Here is a 24,480-nt window from a genome sequence, read left to right on the forward strand (position 1 = left end):
CATTAATTTTTGGAATATTAATAAATTAGTATTATCTTACTTCAAATAAGCTTATATGAATTGAAACAAGTGTTCTATTAGAAACAAAAAGGTTATAATGATTTGAAATATATAATTATCGAAATATTAATGACTATTTGAACTTGTTTGATAAATATATTTATTTTTTATATCTTTTACTTATTAATTGTCAAAATATTAATTAATTAATATTATTTTAATTCGAATAAACTTGTATGAACAGAAATAATTGTTTTATGACAAAACAAAAAGTCATAACATGTTGAAATAAATAATTGCTCAAATAGCCATAATGATTAGAACTTGTTTGGTAAACAGATTTATTTTTAAATCTTTTACTTATTAATTGTCTTAATATTAATAAATTTGTATTATTTTATTTGAAATAAGCTTAGATGAACCGAAAAAATTCTTTTATTACAAAACAAAAGGTTATAGCTATTTCAAATATATAATTATTCAAACAATCCTAATTATTTAAATTTGTTTAGTAAGCAAAGTCATTTTTTAAATCTCTTTATTATTAATTTTTGGATTATTAATAAATTAGTATTATTTTATTTTGAATAAGCTTATATGAACTAAAACAACTCTTTTATGACAAATCAAAAGGTCATAACAATTTGAAATAGATAATTATTCAAATTGTCATGATTATTTGATCTAGTGTGGTAAACATATTTTTAAAATTTTTACTTACTAATTGTCAAAATATTAATAAATTAGTATATTTTAATGCAAATAAGCTTGCATGAATAGAAACAATTGTTTTACAACAAAACGAAAAGTCATAATGATTTGAAATAAATAATTGCTCAAATAATCATAACTATTTGAACTAGTTTGATACATAGATTTATTGTCTAAATCACTTATTAATTTTTGAAATATTAATAGATTAGTATTACTTTATTCTAAATAAATTTATATAAACAAAAACATTTGTTGTATGACAAAACAAAAAGTAATAATGATTTGAAATATATAATTGTTCAAATAGTATAATTTTTTTGAACTGGTTAGGTAAATAGAATTATTTTTTAAATCTATTACTTATTATTTTTAAAATATTAATAAATTCATTTTATTTTATTTCGAATAAGCTAGTATGAATTGAGAAAATTGTTTTATGACAAGACAATAGGTCATAACGATTTGAAATAGATAATTGTTCATATAGTCTTAACTATTTGAATTGGTTCGACAAACAAATTTATTTTTTAAATCCCTTAGTTATTAATTTTTGGAATATTCTTAGATTTGTATTGTTTTATTTTGAATAAGCTTATATGAACAGAAATAATTGTTTTATGACATAACAAAAGGTTATAATGATTTGAAGTATAGAATTGTTCTAATAGTCATAACTATTTGAATTGGTTTGATAAACAGATTCATTTTTTAAATCTCTTATTAATTTTTGAAAGATTAATAAATTATTATTATTTTATTTCAAATAATCATGTGTGATAAAAAAACAATTGTTATATGACCAAACAAAAGGTGATAACGATTTGAAATAGATAATTGTTGAAACGACTATAATTATTTGAACTAATTTCGCAAATAGATTCACTTTTTAAATCACTTTCTTATTAATTTTTGGAAAAATTAGAATTATTTTATTTTGAATAAGGTTGTATGAACTGAAACAATTAGTTTATGACAAAACATTGTCATAACGTCTAGATCCGGGGATCTATCGCTAGACATTGACTTGAAGGAGTCGCCACCAATCTTTTTTATCTAGGTGCGATTGGCTACCTAAAGAATCTATTCTTTCAGGGAACACCTAAGTTTAAGGGTCCCTAAAAGAATAGGTTTGGGTCTACTAACTAGAACAGGGTTTGGGAGTTTGGTTACATGTGAGAAAGGTTATAGCACCCTCACAACGCCCATCAAAAGATGGTACCAGCTTAATTTTGTGTTATCCAATAAGCCTTAAAAATTTACCAAGTAATTAATTATTAAAAATTATTCTCAATTGACTCTAATACTTTTAGCAAAAAATTAAGAAAATTCCCTCACCTCGAGAGTATGCAAGAAACTATTGTTTCACTTGCAGAGGCTCCATCATCGGATTATTTAACATTAAAGAAAATTCAAGAAAATAAAAAGGAAAAAATGATTGCTTTTGTATAGGAAAAATTGATGCTTTCAACTTTTCCCCAAAAATATTTTTTTTAGAAAGCTTACTTTCAAGGAAAATTGGTACTTTCAACTTTTCCTCAAAAATATTTTTTTGGAAAGCTTATTTTCAAAGAAAATTGATACTTTCAACTTTTCCTCAAAAATATTTTTTTTGAAAAAACTTATTTTCAAGGAAAATTGATACTTTCAATTTTTCCTCAAAAATGTTTTTTGAATTTTATTTAAAGAAAATAAAATAAAATAAAATAAAATAAAAATAAAAATAAAGAAAAAAATAAAATAAAATGTATTAAACAATTATAATCTAATCAATAAATAATAATAATAATAATAAATAAATAAATAAATGAAAAAAAAAACCTGAGAACAACTTGGCTTGAAAGCTCAGCTCGATGCGGCTTGAGAAAGAAAAGATGGCTCGAAGACGCGGCTTGGCTCAGATCAGCTCGGCTTTAGAAACAGCTCGCACTCAGGTTGAACGTGGGTCGAAAGCGGGTTGACGCTCGGGTCGGGTCGTCCGGTTTCAAAACACGTGGATCCTCTGGGCACAGTAACGCCAAAATGACGTCGTTTTCAGCAGGTATAAAAGGCTATTCCTTTTTTTTTTTAGCAAACCGATCCTTCCCTCTCTCTCTCTTCCCTTCCTTTCCTTTCCCTTCTCTCTAAACCACGAAGAACTCCAGTTAAATCTCACCGATTCTGAAAATTTTCACTGAAATCTGGGTTTTTCATCGGAAGTTCACCGAAAAGCTGATCGATTTTTGGAAATAGTCACTGAAAACTGGGAAGCTGGCCGACAAATTCAAACTTGGCCGGAAGAGTCATCAAAAAATTCAAACTTCGTCAAAAAATTCAACCGAAATCTGAAAATTTTCCAAAAATTTCCAAAAAAAAAATTCACCAAAAATTCTAAAAAATTCCCACCGATTCCTAGAGCTTATTCTAACGCACCAAACCCTTTTTTTAGCTTCTGTTTCTTCTCTGTGTCTGCATTTTCTTTTCCCTGTGTTGTTTCTATTCTTCTAGCACTTATTTATAGGGATTGATCATAAGAGTTTCTGATCAATCCCTATTCCCTTTGGATTGAGATTCAATCTTTGAATCTAATCTGGATTCTGATTAAATCTCAAATTCACGGTAAAACTAAAGTTTCTATCCTAATCCAACTCCAATCGGGTAAGCAGAAAAAGGAAAGAAGAAAAAATAAAATAAAATAAAAATAAATATAAAAAATAAATATAATATATTAATTAATAGATAAATAATAATATATAATAGATATATAAACACAAAAAAATATATATATTAATAAATAGTAATAATAAATAAATACAAAATAAATAAAAATAAAATAAAATAAAAAAAACTGAAATGGGCTTACCCATTTGGACCAGGCCCAATTGATCCGGGCCTGGACCAAATTGGGTATCTACAGCTATCCTTTTTTGCACATTTTCTGTGGAACAAAAATTGCGCAAAGACGTAAACACCCATTCAAGGCTCCACTTGACCCTTTTTTTTTTTGCTTTTTTTGTTAAAATTCTGATCAAAGCTCCTCTAAGCAGAGGCTCAATGACTTTGAAATTAAATAAAGCTCCTCTAAACTGAGGCTCAATGACTTTTGGAAAATAAATGGCTCCTCTAATTAGAGGTTCAATGACTTTGAAATTAAATAAAGCTCCTAAACGACTTTGAAATTAAATAAAGCTTCTCTAATCAGAGGCTCAACGACTTTTAGAAAATAAATGGCTCCTCTAATCAAAGGCTCAACGACTTTGGAAAAATAAATTGCTCCTCTAAATAGAGGCTCAACAACTTTTGAAAAATAAATGCTTCTCTAAATAGAGGCTCAACAACTTTTGGAAAATAAATGGCTCCTTTAATCAGAGGCTCAACGACTTTGAAATTAAATAAAGCTCCTCTAAACAGAGGCTCAATGACTTTTGGAAAATAAATGGCTCCTCTAATTGCTCCTCTAATCAAAGGCTCAACGACTTTGGAAAAATAAATTGCTCATCTTATCAGAGGCTCAACGACTTTGGAAAATAAATAAATTCTCTAAGCAGAAGCACCATGATTTCAAAAATAAATGCTCCTCTAAACAGAGGCACCACAACTTTGAAAAGTAAATTGCTCCTCTAAATAGAGGCAACCCCGACTTTAGAAAATAAATTGCTCCTTAACAATCATGTCCAAAGGAGTTATAGATCGTGACTGAAAGAATTTTGTAATGGGAACTCAAGGATTCACAATTTAAGTTCAACATTCAGAGGTTCAGATTCACAAGAATCTTTCAACTTCATAAGTATTTACTAAAATTTGATTCTCAAAATTTCAATTTCATTCAAATTTGTAATATCTCAAGATTTTCATTTACAACTTGCAAAACTTGAATCCAACATTTAAAGATCCTTATTTGAATTTTGAAGATTCACATCTAAAAGTTCAAGGCTTTTCAAAGGTTCTCATTTGGCAAACTTGGAATTCATATCCAAAAATCTAAAGCTTTTCATTTGAATTTTGGAGATTCACATCCAAAAATTCAAAGTTTTTCACTTGAGTTCAAAGGCTCACATGCAATAAAACTTAGAGTTTCATCTCTAAGTTCAAAGGTAGAAATTCATATCCAAAAAGTTAAAGCTTTGTATTTTGGAGATTCACATCCAAAAGTTCAAAACTTTTCATTTGTTTGAAGATTCACATTCGATGAACTTTAGGGTTTCACTCCTCAAAGATTCTCATTTGAGTTCTAAAAAATTCTTATCAAAATATTCACAATTTTTTTTTCAAGTGACTCAAAAATTTGCATGAATGAATGTTGTGACCAAATATGCAAATGCCTTCTTAATGATACAAATACAACAACCTAGATTCTCATAGCGCCATGCATGTCTACATAAAGTTTAATTCATCAAATTATGTGCATGTACTATTCAAGTAACGATGCCAATATGATATATGTAATGCGGATGTCGATAATGTCATGAAATCCTAAATAATTATGGTAATATGGCTCTTAAAACTCCACCATTTCGCATTTCTTCCTTGCTTAGTTTCTCAATACTTTGGGACAAGTTTCATCAATCGATCATCACTTGACCATCATTCATGGGCTTCTTAGCACTAACAAATTTCAGAACAAGTTTCATCCACCATCACTGAGTCATTATTCATAGGCGTCTCAGCATTAACCATTCCAAATCAAACTTTGTCCACTGATTATTTTCATTATTCAATCATAACTCGCTAGTCATGTCAACCAATTTATTCTTGTATTTATCATTTGGTCATAGCACCTTTTCAAGTTTTTGCATTCTCTTCATTTGTTGATCAACCCAACACCATTTTCATCATTTGATCACCTATCGTGTTATATTAAATTATCTTTCTCAGGTTTCTACGATCTTTTCATTTTTCTTTATCATCTTGGATTTCTTTTTAAAGGAATGCAAGACTCTTTTAAACACATATTCATTCATTCATTATCATTTCACTTATTGACAAACACAATGCAATCAAACATTTCCTTGATTCACTTTAGGGGTGTGAGAACAAAAGAGCAGATAGTGGATTGGGAGAAAAGCAATCAATGAAAAGTGAGTCTTAATGCAAAAAAAAATGGGGAAAAAAATAAGTTGGCTGTATGTCATTAGGACAAATGAATATTCAGATAATTTTGAACATTAATTTAAGATTCTTTTTCAAAAACTTATTCAATTGATTGTCAAAATCATTTTAAGTTCATCAAACTTTACCCAAGCTTTGAAGGATCTTTGGATGCCTTGATCTTCTATATATTTGAACTGTTCATCCAACTTTCAACTCAAAGATTTGGTCTACCCAAATTGCCCTTTCAGGTTTTCAATTTGAGTTTTTCTTTTTTCTCTTTTCATATATTTTTTATTTTCTCTTTTTTTCTTTCTTTTATTTTCACTTTTTTTCTCTTTTTTTCATCTATTTTCCCTTTTTTTTTTGCATCTTTCATCATTTTCTTTTCTTTTTTCTCATCTTTCATCCATTGTTGATATCTCTCACACATTAATCTTTAGGGCAATAACATGATTCCATAATGAGCATGCTTTTGCCCAACATATGATTATTCAATTCAAGCATTCACACTTGATCCAAATGGACTTTTCAAGGTTATAATGTAGGCCATGGTGTGGGATCATGAAAGAAAAGGATAAAATAGGCTCAATATATATGTTTAAAGGGTTTAAAACTAAAGGATCATCATTTGATGCAACTTGGCATTTTGCCCCACTCTACATCGTTTTACTAGTTTTCTTTTCTACCTCATTCCCTACACAAAGGATTCTTATTACTTTTCCCCAATTTGCTTGTGGTATTTTCCTTTTCTCTATTTCTTTCATTTTGCTTTGCTTTCTTTTTTTGAGACCTTTTATGATCTTTTATCCTTTTTTTTTTTTAAATGCCTCAAATATGGAGGATGATCCTTGGTCAGGGTTCCTTTAAAATAATAATAATAATAATAATAATAATAATAATAGGCTCAAAGGGGTAGCAATGAATGGTTTTTTAAATGGTAAAAGAAAAATGACCATTTTTCATCTCAATTGTGAATACTTTCCTCGAACATCATCTATTAAAAAAAAAAAAACAAGCTCATGGATCTGTATAAAAGATTGCACGTCTTCAAGATATATCTATTTCACCTTTAGCAACATCTTGCTTCTTTTTTTTTCTTTGCTCAAACCATCTCTTCATATTAGTGTGAATGAGTTCTCAAAATTAAATCTCATAATTATTATTATCATTGTCTAAATATTCATCATCTGAAATTTGAAAACGGGAATGAAAAGTTATGAAATGTGACAAAGCATGGAACAATGGTTGAGTGAAAAAAAATGTAATGAAATGCACTAAATTATCTTTTATTGAAATGATAACGAATAAAATCCTACTGCCTAAATGAAACCTAACATTACTCTAAAAGAAATCCTAAAATGACAAAAAAAAACTTTCAACCAGCCTTATCTCCATTCTTCAAAATTATCCCCCTATGCGATCAGGTGAAGAATCTTTATTGACATCTTGCCCCTCAATTCATTGTGACTCTTCAGACCCTTTCTGACCAATGTGTTCTTGATTTTCACTCAGAGCATTAACATTGTGATTTGGTAGTGGATTGCCACTAACATTAGGTGTTACTACTTTTCCTTGATCAAAACTTATCATTCCATCCTTGATTAATTGTTGCACCTTATGCTTTAAAGCAGTGCAATTTTTAGTAGAATGGCCAACAATTTTATAGTGGTAGTCACAGTGGGCTGTAGGATCATACCACTTAGGATAGGGTGACTTAAGTGGCTCCACATGGCTGGGGGCAATCAAATGGCTATTATAGAATTCTTGATATAACTTCATATAAGTCATAGGGATTGGATCAAATACAAGTTTTTCTCGAGTAATCCGTTGCTTTCGTGAATCACTTGCTGGGTTAACAGGGTGAATTTGGGTTCTTACAGGAGTTTGAATGTTAAGGCTATATGTAAGATCTTGATGGCTAAAAATTGATCGGTATGTGGATGAATAAAGTGGTTATGGAGCTAGCTAGTATAGGTGGGATGAGGCATTATTCACAGCAAGATAGTATGGAGAGTAACCTTAGGGTGGATAGGGTTGATAACCCCTGAATTGTTATCTATCAAAGCTCACAGCTTGAGCTTTAGTTTTTTTCTTTTCTAATGCCTTCTTGGTTTCTCCTCCTTTCAACTTGCCATTTTTTATGGCACTTTCAATCATTTCTCTAGAGATCACCATGTTGATGAAATTCTTTATTGCATTCCCTATCATCTTTTCATAATAAAAAGATTTCAAAGTGCTGACAAACAACACTGTAGTTTTTTTCTTAGTCAGAGGAGGCTGTACTTGAGAAGCAATATCCCTTCACCTCTGGGCATACTCTTTAAAAGTCTCATTGGCCTTTTTCTCCAGGTTTTGTAAAGATAAACAATTAGGGGCCAAATCCATGATATGTCGATATTGACTGATAAAATCATGGGCCATGTCACTCCAGGAATGGATGCGAGTTCTGTCTAATTGGATATACCACCTAATAGCAGAACCAGTAAGACTGTCTTGGAAAACATGCATTAGTAGCTTTTCGTCATGAGCATGGGCTACCATCTTTCGACAATACATGATAATATGAGTTTTTGGGCACTTTGTGCCATCATATTTTTCAAATTTTGGTACTTTGAACTTAGGAGGAATGATCACATCAGGGACTAAGCAAAGCCCAGCAGCATCAACGAACCATAGAAACCAATTTCTTCCACAGCCCGTAGCCTTTGTTCTAGCATGCTAATTTTGGAATTTTCCTGAGCTTCCACTTTTATCTTTTCCCTGTCTTTTCCTTTCAGTTCATCCAGATTAGGGATTTAAATTGGTTCAACTGCCTTTTCAGTAAAGACAAGATTCGCATAGCTATGGTAATATCATGGATTAGAGGCTGATGGTTTTCTAAGATATGTAAGATATGTGAAGTGTTGTGGTGGAACCTCTTGTGTAGACTGGGCTTGAGGTGAACCAAAACCAGGTGGATATAAGGGGTCAGTCACTTCTTGCAATGTAGGGCCTTGTTGGCTTGTGTTCTCTTCTACTACCTTCCCCTTGTTTAACTTGTTCAAAGCCTATAAAATCTTATTCAACTCCTCTTCTAACTTCTCCTGAGCTTTCTCTAATCTTTCGAGATGATTGGAATTTTTTTATTCCATTTGTCTGGCTCGAGCTCTTATATTGTATTGGTGAGTGGGGTTGCTTGGTGGAGCTATCCTTGAACCTTTAGCACCATAATTATGATTAAAAATGCTATGATATGATTTATGTATGATACATTGATGCACGAATGAAACGTATGAAATGGATGCAAATGATTGTGTTAAAATATGATCATGAAGATAATGCAGATGCACAAAATCAGACAAACAACATGGTTAGTTTCATAGATGAAATGAAAGTGATGCCTATGCATAATGCTACATATGATAATGAAAATGATGCACAAAGTCAAACAATCAAAATGATTAGATAAACACCCTTTTTGTGTCCTAGTTTCAGGGTATATCTATCATTGGGTAGAAATGGCTCTATCTTAGGGTTGGCACTTCTAAGGTTCACTATATGTAGTTCAAGGCTAAACTCTAAAGGTTCCCAAATTGATCCTTACATCATTGTCTGTCACAGACTAGTAAGGCACCCCAATCCTCACCCATTACAGGCTACAAGCGAAAAAGGTTCAATTTGAGTGGGAGTATTTCGCTAGCCACTACGGAGGCATTAAACCTCACGAAAGCAATAGGTACTTTACTCCCTCCTAGAAGGATGGAGCTTGGGTATAGAGATCATGTTATGCATATGCATATGAATGACATAATTAATAAAGTAAATAAACATGAATGAATAAAAAAAAAATCTATACAAAAGGTTCAATTTTATTAGACTTTTGGATAACACAAATTTATTTGCTAGCTTGACTCTCAGACGTCCCCAGTGGAGTCACCAAGCTATCATAACGTCTAGATTCCAGATCCATTGCTAGACATTGACTTAAAGGAGTCGCCACCAATCTTTTTTATCTAGGTGCGATTGACCACCTAAAGAATCTATCCTTTTAGGGAACACCTAAGTTTAAAGGTCCCTAAAAGAATAGGTTCAGGTCTACTAACCAGAACAAGGTTCGAGAGTTCGGTTACGTGTGATGAAGATTATAGCACCCTCACAATGCCTATCAAAAGATGGTACCGGCTTAATTTTGTGTTATCCAATAAGCCTTAAAAATTTATTAAGTAATTAATTATTGGAAATTATTCTCAATTGACTCTAATAATTTTAGCAGAAAATTGAAAAAACTCCCTCACCTCGAGAGTATGCAAGAAAACTATTATTTCACTTGCAGAGGCTCCATTGTCGGATTATTTAACATTAAAGAAAATTCAAGAAAATAAAAAGAAAAAAATGATTGCTTTTGTATAGGAAAAATTGATACTTTCAACTTTTTCCCAAAAATATTTTTTTTAGAAAGCTTATTTTCAAGGAAAATTGGTACTTTCAACTTTTCCTCAAAAATATTTTTTTTGAAAAAACTTATTTTCAAGGAAAATTGATACTTTCAACTTTTCCTTAAAAATGTTTTTTGAATTTTATTTAAAGAAAATAAAATAAAATGAAAATAAAAATAAAAATAAAATAAAATATATTAAACAATTCTAATCTAATAAATAAATAATAATAATAAATAAATAAATAAATAAAAATAAAAAAACTGGGAACGGTTCGGCTTGGAGGCTCGGCTCGGTGCAACTTGAGGAAGAAAAAACGGCTCGAAGACGCGGCTTGGCTTGGATCGGCTCAGCTTCGGAAAGGCTCGCACTCGAGTTGAACGCGGGTCAAAAACGGGTTGACGCTCGGGTCGGGTTGCCCGATTTCAAAAGGTGCGGATCCTCTGGGCACAGTAACGCCAAAACGACGTCGTTTTCAGCGGGTATAAAAGGCTATTCCTTCTATTTTTTCAGCAGACCGATCATTCCCTCTCTCTCTTCCCTTCCTTTCCTCTCTCTTCTCTCTAAACCACGAAGAACTCTGGTTGAATCTCGCTGGATTCTAAAAATTTTCATCGAAAGTTCACCGAAAAGCTGATTGATTTTTGGAAATAGTTGCCAGAAACTGGGAAACTGGCTGAAAAATTCAAACTTGGTCGGAAGAGTCACCGAAAAATTCAAACTTCGTCGAAAAACCGAAATCTAAAAACTTTCCAAAAATTTCCAGAAAAAAAATTCGTCAAAAATTCTAAAAAATTTCCACCGATTCCTAGAGCTTATTCTAGCACACCAAACCCCTTTTTTAGCTTCTGTTTCTTCTCTGTGTCTACGTTTTCTTTTCCCTGTGTTGTTTCTGTTTTTTCAACACCTATTTATAGGGATTGATCAGAAGAGTTTATGATAAATCCCTATTCCCTTTGGATTGGGATTCAATCTTTGAATCTAATCTGGATTCTGATTGAATCCCAAATTCACGGTAAAACTAAAGTTTCTATCCTAATCCAACTCCAATTGGGTAACCAGAAAAAGGAAAGAAGAAAAAATAAAATAAAAATAAAGATAATATATTAATTAATAGATAATAATAATATATAATATATATAAACAGATAAAATATATATTAATAAATAGTAATAATAAATAAATAAATAAAATATAAAAAATACAAAATATAGAATAAATAAATAAATAAAATAAAATAAAATAAAACAAACTGAAATGGGCTTACCCATTTGGACTAGGCCCAATTGATCTAGGCCTGGACCAAATTGGGTGTCTACAAACATCATAATGATTTTAAATAGACAATTGTTTAAATAGTCGTAACTATATGAATTTGCTCGATAAAAAAATTTATTTTTTTAAACTCCTGCTTACTAAATTCTTTTTATTTTGGATAAGCTTTTATGAATTGAAACAATTGCTTTATGTCAAAACAAAAGGTCATAACAGTTTTATAAAAATAATTGATTAAATAGTCATAACTTTTTAAATATGTTTGGTAAACAAATTTATTTTTTCAAATCTTTTGCTTATTAATTTTCCAAATGTTCATAAATTTGGATTATTTTATTCCAAATAAGCTTATAAGACATGAAACAAATATTTTATGACTAAACAAAAGGTTTGAACTATTTGAAATAGATAATCATTCTAATTGTTTTTACTATTTGAACTGGTTTTGCAAACATATTTAATTTTTAAATCTCTTATTAATTTTTGAAATATTATTCAATTAGTATTATTTTTAACCGAATAGGCTTCTATGATTAGAAACAATTGTTTTATAACAAAACAAAAATTTTAACGATTTGAGATTGATAATTGTTCAAATAGTTATAATTATTTGAACTGGTTTGGTAAACAGATTTATTGTTTAAATCTATTACCTATTATTTTTGAAATATTAATCAATAGGTATTATTTTATTTCGAATAAGCTTGTACGATAAAAAACAATTGTATTATGACAAAATAAAAGGCCATAATGATTTGAAATAGATAATTATTCAAATGGCCATAATTATTTTTTAAATTTCTTATTAATTTAGGAAATATGAATAAATTAGTATTATTTTATTCCATCTAACCTTGTATTAACTAAAACAATTGTCTTATGACAAATTAAAAGGTTATAACATTTTTAAATAGACAATTGTTCAAATAATAATAACTATTTGAACTTATTCGGCAAACAGATTTATTTTTTAAATCGCTTTCTTATTAATTTTTCAAATGTTAATAAATTAGTATTAATTTATTCTGAATAAGCTTGTAAGAATTGAAACAATTGTTTTATGACTAAAAAATGGTCAAAACGATTTGAAGTATATAATTATTCTAATAGTTTTAACCATTTGAAATGATTCGATAGATAAATTTATTTTTTAAATATTATGAAATTAGTATTATTTTAATATGAATAAGCTTGTACAAACAAAACAATTGTTTTATGACAAAAAAAAAGGTCATAATAATTTGAAATAGATAATCATTTATATAGTTTTAACTATTTGAATTGGTTTGGTAATTAGATTTATTTTTTAATTTTTTTGGTTATTAAGTTTTGGAATATTATTAAATTTACATTATTTTATTTCGAATAAAATAGTATAAATAGAACAAATTATTTGATGACAAAATAAAAAGTTATAATTATTTGAAATAGATAATTATTCAGATAGTCAAAACTATTTGATATGGTTTGGTAAGCAGATTTACTTTTTAAATCTTTTACTGATTATATTTAAATGTTCAAATTAATTTATTGTTAAAATACAATAAATTTATAAATAATTAATATTAAATAATTATTATAAATATTTTATTAGTTTAATTAATATTATATTATTATTTTACTAATTACTAAATCTATACAATTATTTAAATATAATATTAATTAAATATAATATCATGAATAACTTATATAGTCAAAATTGTTTATATTATTATAAATTATATCTAATAGTTATTTATATTTTATTATAATTCTTATATTTATATATAATAATATATAGACTTAATAGTTATAAACTATATTAATTATAACAATATAGTTATCTAAATTTATTTAATTACTTTATAATTAATAATATTAATTTAGTTACTAAATTATTTAATATTTAAATAATAATTAAATATTGATTTGAAATATAATTAATTTATATATAAAAATAGTTTCATTATATTATTAAAATAATAATCAATATATATTCTTAAATTATATATATAATAATTTATTATATTATAAAATTAGCTATAAATAGTAGTTTTTATTAAATTATAATAAATAATAATTATATAATGTTTTATAAATAAATAATATAATACTAAATTTTTACTTATTATAAATATTATAATTAATATAATTAAATATTTATTATATATAATTATAATATATAATAAATATAATATTAATTAATAATTGTATAGATTTAGTAATTAGTAAAATAATAATATAATATTAATTAAACTAATAAAATATTTATAATAATTATTTAATATTAATTAGTTCAAATAATATTAACATAATTATTATTATAAATATTATTAAATATTTAATATTCAAATATATAATAATATTAATTATAATATTTATATAAATATTAATAATTAAGTATTAATATCAATTTATAAATTAATAATAAATAATTTAAGATTTCATATTTAATTATAGCTAACTTATTACTATTCCAAAAATTAATGAGTAAGAGATTTAAAAAATGAATCTATTTATCAAACAAGTTCAAATAATTATTAATTTTCTAAAGTTATAATATAATATAAATCATATTATATAAACTATATTATATTATAATTAGCTTATAATTATTTAATAATAATTAAATTGTACTAATTTATAATTAATAATTTAAAATATAAAAGTAATAATTTATAATCTTATTATAAATATTAAGAGATTATAATTATTTTAAATATTTTAAATATTATTATTATTATTTAATTATCTATTTAAGTTATTTAATACTTAATTTATATTAAAATAATTAATAAAATATTTATTTAGTTTATATTTTAATAATTTATATTTAATAATAACTAATGTATAATTAATAAAATTTATAATATTATTAATATATTAATTTATAATTAAGTTCAAATAGTTATTAAATTTAATAACAATATTAAATTGATAATTAAGCTATTAATTATTAAATATTTTTTAATATTTGTTAATTTATATATTACTTATTAATTATATTTAATAATTAAGATTGTTAATTATTATTAAGTTTAATATAATTATTATAAATAACTAATTTTAAATTTATAATAAATATTAATTATAAATTGTCATAATTTTTAATATTAATCAATAAAATAGATTTTATCATTAATTAAATTTAATTCATATAATTAAATATAAATTACTAATATTTATAACATTATAAATAATGTTATTTTTAATAACATTATAACAATTGTGGTTTAATTGTATTATTATTAATTTAATTAGTATGGATATATTATTGTAATTAGCTTATAATAAATTAATATACAATTATTTATTTAATAATTAATATAAATTTATATTATATTATAATTATTAGTTATAATATAATCATTTTAATCTGCCATAGCTTTCATTAAAATTTTCTCAAAACCCACTGCTTTTATTTTTTCTCTACAGCAGTTGCAAACCAACAACAGTTATCTACCATCGTCATTTGCATCCACATTAACAAGAGCTCATGGCTTTTTGTCATATATTTTTGCATTAGTAGATATTCAAACCGACTCTAATGATGAATTTCTGGTGGAATGCAATCATATGCAAAATCAATTCGCAATTAAGGAAAAATAGTCATGGGGTATCAACCTACCATTGTGCTTTTCCTTTAATTTAGCAGCTCCAGTTTCTGAAGTTTATTCTAGCCAACAAAAATAGCATCATGAAAAATGAATTTGAAATACTGCATCTTCTCTATCATTTAATCCTACTGTTTGCTCAAGAAAATAGGGGATAGCTTATAAAATATTACTATTATCACTTATGCATATATGGAATGAATCTCTCATATGCTTGAAGTATGTGTGCTCTATGAAAGTTGTTGAATAAAATTGGTAACAATTGGTATCAAAATTGCTAATTTTTTTTTTTTAACTTTCATGGACACTTGTTTATGTGCCTATACTTGATATAGCTTGTACCTTTATACAAAATTGTGTATGCCTTATATTGATTAATCCTTATTTTGAAAATGAAAAGAAATCTTATAATTCAATTTTGCTTGATTTGTTTTGTGATAACAATTGGTATGTTTTTTTATGACATATCTTTAATAGTTGGTATCCTTAACAATTGGTATGAGCTTGTATGCATGTGCTTGACTTTATGCTTAATTGCTATTGATGCTTTAGGTTCTAAGCACATCTTATCCTAACATGATTTATGAGTAGATTGCATATCATTCATTATCTTTTGCTCATAAATTTCATGTAGTACATTTGATGACTTGTGCTAAAATGCTAAATTTGGATACACTTATACTTTTGCACTTGAATAAATGTATGTGAACTTCATTGTGCATATTACACTTGATTACATGCATTCAAAATACTCTTGATATTATTGGCATCAAGCACTTTGTCCCATGCCTTAAATTGATCTCTCTTTCTTTTGAAATGACAAAAAGGGGGAGAGAGTTTAGAGATATTTCTTCTTGTATGCTTATTACAATTGATATAGGATTTTAAACATTTGGTATAAAAAGCATAAACAAAAGGGAGGAGAAATGTTTCATGAATATATTTGTTAACGATGCCTCTTTGTGTTTATTTGCTCATTAATATGCTCATGCCTTTTTGCTATGACAAAAAGGGGGAGAAATATCATATGAACAAATTTGCTTGTGCTTGACATGCATATGTTTGATTGTGCTTATTTCATATCTTTGACCAACATATGTTTGTTGAGTTGTGTTGGATTAGGATGCATTAATTAAGGGGGAGTTTTTCAAAATGTTTTTCAAAATCTTAAATGTTTCAAAGAAAGTTTTTCATCAAGCAAATTTATCTTTAAGTTTTCTCATATCAAAAAAGGGGGAGATTGTTAGCCTTGAATTGATCCTTATTTTGAAATGACAAAACATTAAGCCAAATACGCTTGATCAAGATTTTGAAAAAGATTTATTTAGTACATGTTCTTAAGTTTTATATTTTGGTACTAAATAAATAATATGTTTTTCAAAGTGTAAACAAACCTTTCTTTGCTTTCATATTTCTCAAACCAAATCTATCTTTAAAGATTATTTATTTGAGCTTAAATGAAAGTCCAATTGTTGTTTTTAAAGTGAACTTATTCATTTGGACTTAATACTATTAGTCTTGAATTGATCATTATTTTGAAATAACAAAACATTAAAGATAAATAAACTTGATCAAGATTTTGAAAAAGATTTATTTATTACATGTTCTTAAGTTTTATATTTTGGTACTATATAAATAATATGATTTTCAAAGTTTAAACAAACCTTTCTTGGTGTCATATTTCTCAAACCAAATCTACCTTTAAAGATTATTTATTTGAGCTTAAATGAAAGTCCAATTGTTGTTTTTAAAGTGAACTTATTCATTTTGGACTTAATACAATTTTGATAATTTTGGTTTTGGGAAATAGATTGAGTTAGGAAAGTTGTTTTTACAAGAACAAAGTTTTCCAACATTGAACTTATTTTATTTTTCTGTATAAATTCACAAGGTTTTAATACTTGAATTTTATATGGTTGGAAAACTCTTTGAGTCTACTTTCTAATGGATCAAACAAAATGAAAATCCAAAATTTCTAAGAAAAGATTTTGAATTTTTACTAGACACATTGTAGTTGTCCAGAAAACTGCACAGGGGGTAGAATTGAAAATTCACTATAATTCGTACACAGTGAATTAGGTGATGCTTTACATGGATTGAAAGCCTTTAAGTCTAGTTTCTAAATCTTTAAACGGTTTGTGATTTGAATTTGTATAACTCAAGTTATGATCAAACTAGTGAATAGAGTACAAAACGGGAAACAACCACCAACTTGGACAGGATCGATCCCCTCTAGAAGGGATCGATTGCTTCCTCAAACAGAATGCCCCCCACGTTGAAAATCCAGAAAAGGGATCGATCCCCCCACATAGGGGATCAATCACCCAGGCAAGGGATCGATCCCCTCAAGGAAGAGATCGATCCGGTAAGGCTTTTCAAGCATAAAATTGTGCTTGAACCAACATGAACCAATCGATCCCCTCAAGAAGGGATGGATCAGTTCTGGGCATGAAGACTTCCAACGGCTATTTTTTCATCATTCCAACGGGCATTTCTTCACTCCAAGCTTCCCCAACGATAGTTTCTCAATTTTTTTCTCTAAATTGGGCACTCCAACACACCAAAATGAAAGAGGAAATAAGAGGAACCAAGATGAATCAAGAGAGCAAGAGCTAACAAGTAATATTTTCTTTTTCTTAAATAATCAAGAGTTCTTAGAGCTTCAAAGTCTATATCCTTGCATTCATTGTATCCAAATTATCTTTTTGTTATTCATTCATCTTTATCTTATCTATACCTTTGTGTACTTCAAATTAGCAAACACCCAACCTTTGAGAGGTCCTTAGAGTTTACCAAACACTTGAAATTTTGTATTGTGTGATTGTAAGCTTAAGGGGGAGGATAACCCTTAAGAGTGTATTGTGTTGAGTTTGTAAAGCTTGGAGAAGCTTGTTTGTAATCTTCAACATATAGTGGATTTGAGCCTTGGTGCGGACAACCAAGAGAGAGGATGTAGGTGCCTTGTGGAGAAGGACCGAACCTCTATAAATCATTGTGTTTGATTTCGCTATCCCTATCTCCTTATAATTTATTATTGTCCATATTTGATTTTAAGTTCATTGATTGTTATTGCCTTTATTATATTTTCATCAAAAGAGCTTATTGTCTTAATTTTCATTCAACTATATTGAAATCATTATTTGGGAAAATTTTGGAGAGATCCAATTCACCCCCTCTCTTGGATCACCATCTAACCTATAAAACTAACAAATACAATTTTGATAATATTGGTTTGATAAATAGATTAACTTAAGAAAGCTGTTTTACAAGAATAAAATTTTGCAACATTGAATTTATTTTATTTTTTTGTATTAATTCACAAAGTTTTAATATTTGAATTTTATATGGTTGCAAAGCTCTTTGAGTCTACTTTCTAATAGATTAAACAAAATCAAAATCCAAAATTTCTAAGAAAAGATTTTGAATTTTTATTGGACACTCTGCGGTTGTCAAACAAAACTGCACAAAGGGTAACTTTGAAAATTCACTATAATTCGTACTCAACGAATTAGTGAAAGCCATTTAAGTCTAGCTTCTAAATATTCAAACGGTTTGTGATTTGGATTTATATAACTCAAGATATGATTAAATTAGTGAGTAAAGTGCAAAATAGGAAACAACCACCCAGCCATTGACAGGATCGATCGGGTCGTGTTTTTTAAGCATCAAATGGCATAAAACTTGAACCAATCGATCTCTTCAAGGAAGGGATCGATCGGGTTTGGGCAGAATCACACCGATGGCTATTTTCTCATGCTTTCAATGTCTACTCCTTCAATTTCTCTATAAATTGGGCACTCCAACACACCAAGAAGATTGATGAATCAAGAGAGCAAGAGCCCACAAGCCATATTTTCATTCTCTCAAAGAATCAAGAGTTTTTAGAGCTTCAAAGTCCATATCTTTGTATTTATTGTATCCAAATTATATTTATTGTTCATTCATCATTTTCTTGTACTTAAACTTAGCAAAACACTTAGCGTTAGAGAGTTTGTTCTATTGTTTGCAAAATTACCTTTGATGTACAAGGGTGGAAGAGAACAAGAGGTGAAGTATCCTCTTGATATTGTAAGGGTAGAGGTTGCTATCTAAGCCTTGAGAAAAAGATAGAGATTTAGTACAAGATAGGTTTGTATCTTGTAAGAATTTTTCTTCAATTAGTGGATTAAAGCCTTGGTGAGGACAACCAAGAGAGAGGATGTAAATGTCCTGTGGAGAAGGACTAAACCTCTATATAAAGCTAACAATTATAATATAATAATATTATTATAATATAATAAATAATATAAAGATTAAAACTAATTTATTATATAGTTTTATAATTAGTTACTTATACTTGTTAATATTACTTAACAATAATATTATATTGTTAATTTAAAATAATTACAATCTTGTAATTTATATATTATAATTATAATAATTAATATTTTAAATATTAATCTAAAATAATTATCAATACTTAATTATTTATCATAATTTTATAAATATTCATTAATATTTTAAATATTATATTAACTAAGTAACATAATAAATAATAATGATTTTAAAATTGTAGCTTTAAATAAATTAACATTATATTAATTATTTTATTAAATTAAATATAGTTATTATTTAGATTTCTGGAATATTTATTAATCATATTCATATTTAAAATTATTAATTTTAAATATATTATATATTAATTATAAATATATATATATAATAAATTTAAATCTTATTAATATTTAAATTTTAATATTTTTGAATATATTAATATATAATTAATTATAAATAAATAATAATTATTTAAATTTATTTTGATTATATATTTAACTAGATTATATTAATTTTAAAGTAAAATTATTATATAGGATTTATAATATTTAATAATTTTATTAACACTAGTAAATAGTATTATTTTAGTTATATATTACTATAATAATCAATTCCATTACTTAATCATAAAACTATTAATAATTATACAAGTTTATTATATTCACTAATTAAATCTATTATAGTTGATAATAATAGTTTTATTATTAACAAAATAATAACTTATCTAATTAGATTAATTATAATAATTTAGGTATAAATTTTATACCAAATTATTTCCAATATTAATAAGTTGGAAATAATATCAACAATTCCAGTAAATATTTTAAAATTTATATGAATTGTAATATAAATATTTTTATATTAATAAATCATAATAATTATAATTTAAATAATTATAAATATATTATATATTATAAATCTAATAATATATATAATTTGTTTTATTAATTATTATAATTATTTATAATATTTAATATTAAGATATATGTATTAGAATATATTAATGATTATTATTAAATGTATAACCCATTTAAATTTAATTATTATTAAAAATTATTTTAATATTTAAAATATTAAATAAGTTAATAGAGATTATTAAACTAATATAATAAGTTAAATTATATTGACTATAATTAAATTATTAAATTATTAAATGTTCATAATAATATCTAATATTATTATAAATTACTATTTATAGTAATAGTAATAAATATCTAATTATAAAATTTTATATTAATATTATTAATATTATTTAAAATATATACTATTATAAATATTATAATATTATTTATAGTATTATTAATTAATGATTATTATTATATTATTTTATATAATATTAATAATAATAATTTAATTATTAATTATTAAATCTAATTAATCTAATAATTCCTTTTTAATATCATTTACAATACTTTTAATAAATTTTTTTTTACAATTAAAATAGTTTTTTTTTTATCATAAAACAATTGTTTTAGTTCATAAAAGCTTATCCAAAATAAAATAATAGTACTTTATTAATATTTCAAAAATTAAGAAGTTGGAGATTTAAAAAATAAATTAGTTTATCAAATTTTAGTATTATTTTATAAATTATCTATACTATTTATTATTAAAAATTATACTTAATTTTTATAAGTATAATCAAATAGTTATTAATTTTTATGATAAAACAAATTAATTTATTAATTATTAATGTAATAACAAATTACAGTATTATTAATCTGTTCAGTATTATTTTATTCTAAATAATTTTGCATGAACGGGAACAATTGTTATGAATAATAACCAATTCTCACTTACTATTTAATGATATATATAATAATAACTAATTAATTAAGTTATTTAATTAGTATATTTTAAATTATTAATATTATTATTTAATAATAATAAAATATTATATATGATATTTAAACTTAAAGTTATGATTATTAAACTATTAATATAAATTTATAATTTATAAATAAATTATTATACATAATAATAATTATAATTATTTATAATTTATAATTTATAAATAAATTATTAATATAATAATAAATAGAGTAATACTAATTTAAGTTAAATTATATCTAATTTATAATAAATTGGATAATAAAATAATATATAAATTATAATAAATAATTATATTAATATAATTTATTTAAGTATTATTATAATTAATCTTATTAATTATCTTTGATTTCTAATATTATTATAATATTATTCTATAATTTATTATCAATAAACTAATACTTATTATTAATTAAACAAATTTAAAATTAATAAATTATATTAATATTAATTATTATTAACATAATAATTATCATTATTAAACAAATTTAATTAAAATATTATGATATTAAATTACTATAATATTCATTGTTATAAAACATAATATTACCTTTATATATTAATAATTATGTTAATTATTATTACTAAAATATTAATTAATATTTAATTGAGTAAATTATTAAAAATATTTTAATATTTTTCATTAATTTAATAATATTTATAACATATTAATATTTATACTAAATAAATTATAATGTAATTTAATACTATAAATTAATAATAATTATATTATTTAATAATTATTTCATAAATATTAACTAAACATTAGAAGTTTTAAATTATTTTAATATAATTATTATATTATAATATTATTTTTTATAATATATTATTAATATTATAATTATAAATTTATAAGTAAATAATATTAATATATAATTATAATATTAATTATTATAAATTATAAAATTATATTAATATTAATTAATTTAAGTATTAATATTAATTATTAAATAAATTGATAATAAATTAATTAATAATTTAATAATTATTTCTAAACAATTAAATAAATTTATTTATATAATTATTATAATTTAAATATTTAAATCTCTTATTATATAGTAACCTAATACTAATTTAATTAATTAGTATTTAATAACTAAATAATTAAATATTATTATATTATTATATTTAATTATGATAAATTAAATTAATCTTATATTTATAAAAATATAATAATATAACTTATAATAAGCAAACCATCAAAAACAAGGATAAGCCAAATTAATAACTTATTTAGAATATTTGAATTATAATTAATTAATTATATATCATATAAATAGATATATTCAATTGAAATAAAATATTCAATTATTATTATATTTAATAACTTATTAATTTTTTATTTTGAATGATCTTGGTTATTAAAATAAATTAAAATTTTGAATTTTAACAAAATATTAATTTTTCTAATATAAGTATTATTTAAATAAAAATAATACTAAAATATCTTAAATAAATACAAATAAATATAATAATTATACAATTATTTTTTGGAATGCTATTAATTAATTATGTTATTTGATAAGATTTAAAAGATAATAAATCTTTTATTATATTTAACATATATTAATTAATATTTTGTTTAAATTATTCTATTTATTATATAATAATTATTATATTATTAATTTTATTTAATTATAGTAAAATAATTAATGTTATAATGATTGTTAATATTTAACTTTATAAATTAATATAAAGTTATTTCTATATATCTTTATAAATAAAATAACTAACTACTTTTAATATTGTTAAAAATATTAATTATTAATTTCTATTTTTGTTATTATAATTAATTAATTAATCAATATTAATTAAATATTAAATTTTAATTAATATAAATAAAATGACTTTTTTATTTATATTTAACAAATAGAAATAATTAATTAAATATTTTTAATTTAATAGATATTGATATATTTTAAATTTTAAAATTTTAAATATATATTAGTAATATATTAATAGATAATTAAATATTTACTTTAAATATAAATATTAATTTAATTCTTTAAATTATTTAACTTATCTTAAATAATATTTAATTTAAGATAGAAATAGATTAAATATAATATTAAATATTTAAACAAAAGATAATAAATTAGTATTATTATTAATAATAAATTATTAACTAGTAAAATTTTAATTTATTATAATTATACTAAATTATATAATTAAATAAATAATTTAATATTTATTAAAATCCTTATTAAATAAATTAGAATAATAATTATTTTTCTTAGTTATATTTGTTGGATTATGGGGTCCGGCGGTCTCCCTTAAGAACTCGATATGTCTATTCATTTGTGTGGGGTATCCCATGGTGGATCGGATTCCAGTGTATGGCAACCCAACTTGCCGTGGCCTAATGGGTGAGGTATCTCATGAAAGTTTGCGAAGCCCTTTATGTCCACCTATCACTTAGTACGGAGCTCTGTGCTACCAAAAAAGAATAAAGAAATAGAGTTGCACATTCACTATCAGCTATAGCTTTTGGTGTAGTGGTAAGCGCTTGATCCTAAAAACAAAATTGTTAGCCTTGAATTGATCTTTATTTTGAAATGACAAAAACATTAAAGCTAAATAAACTTGATTAAGATTTTGAAAAAGGATTTATTTAGTACATGTTCTTAAGTTTTATATTTTGGTACTAAATAAATAATATGATTTTCAAAGTTTAAACAAACCATTCTTGGTGTCATATTTCTCAAACTAAATCTATCTTTAAAGATTATTTATTTGAGCTTAAATGAAAGTCCAATTGTTGTTTTTAAAGTGAACTTATTCATTTTGGACTTAATACAATTTTGATAATATTGGTTTTGAGAAATAGATTAACTTAAGAAAGCTGTTTTACAAGAACAAAGTTTTTCAACATTGAACTTGTTTTATTTTTCTGTATTAATTCAAAAAGTCTTAATATTTGAATTTTATATGGTTGGAAAGCACTTTGAGTCTACTTTCTAATGGATTAAACAAAATCAAAATCCAAATTTTCTAAGAAAAGATTTTGAATTTTTACTAGACACTCTATAATTGTCAGAAAAACTGCACAAGGTGTAAATTTGAAAATTCACTATAATTCGTACATAGTGAATTAGGTGATGAAGTTTACATGGATAGAAAGCCCTTTAAGTCTAGTTTCTAAATCTTCAAAAGGTTTATGATTTGGATTTTTATAACTCAAAATATGATCAAATTAATGAGTAGAGTGCAGAATAGGAGATAACCACCCAGCCACTGACAGGATCGATCCCCTCATGGAAGGGATCGATCGG

Source organism: Durio zibethinus, chromosome 25 (genome assembly GCF_047325235.1).
Source record: "Durio zibethinus cultivar Kanyao isolate XHJ-2024 chromosome 25, ASM4732523v1, whole genome shotgun sequence".
NCBI lineage: Eukaryota > Viridiplantae > Streptophyta > Magnoliopsida > Malvales > Malvaceae > Durio > Durio zibethinus.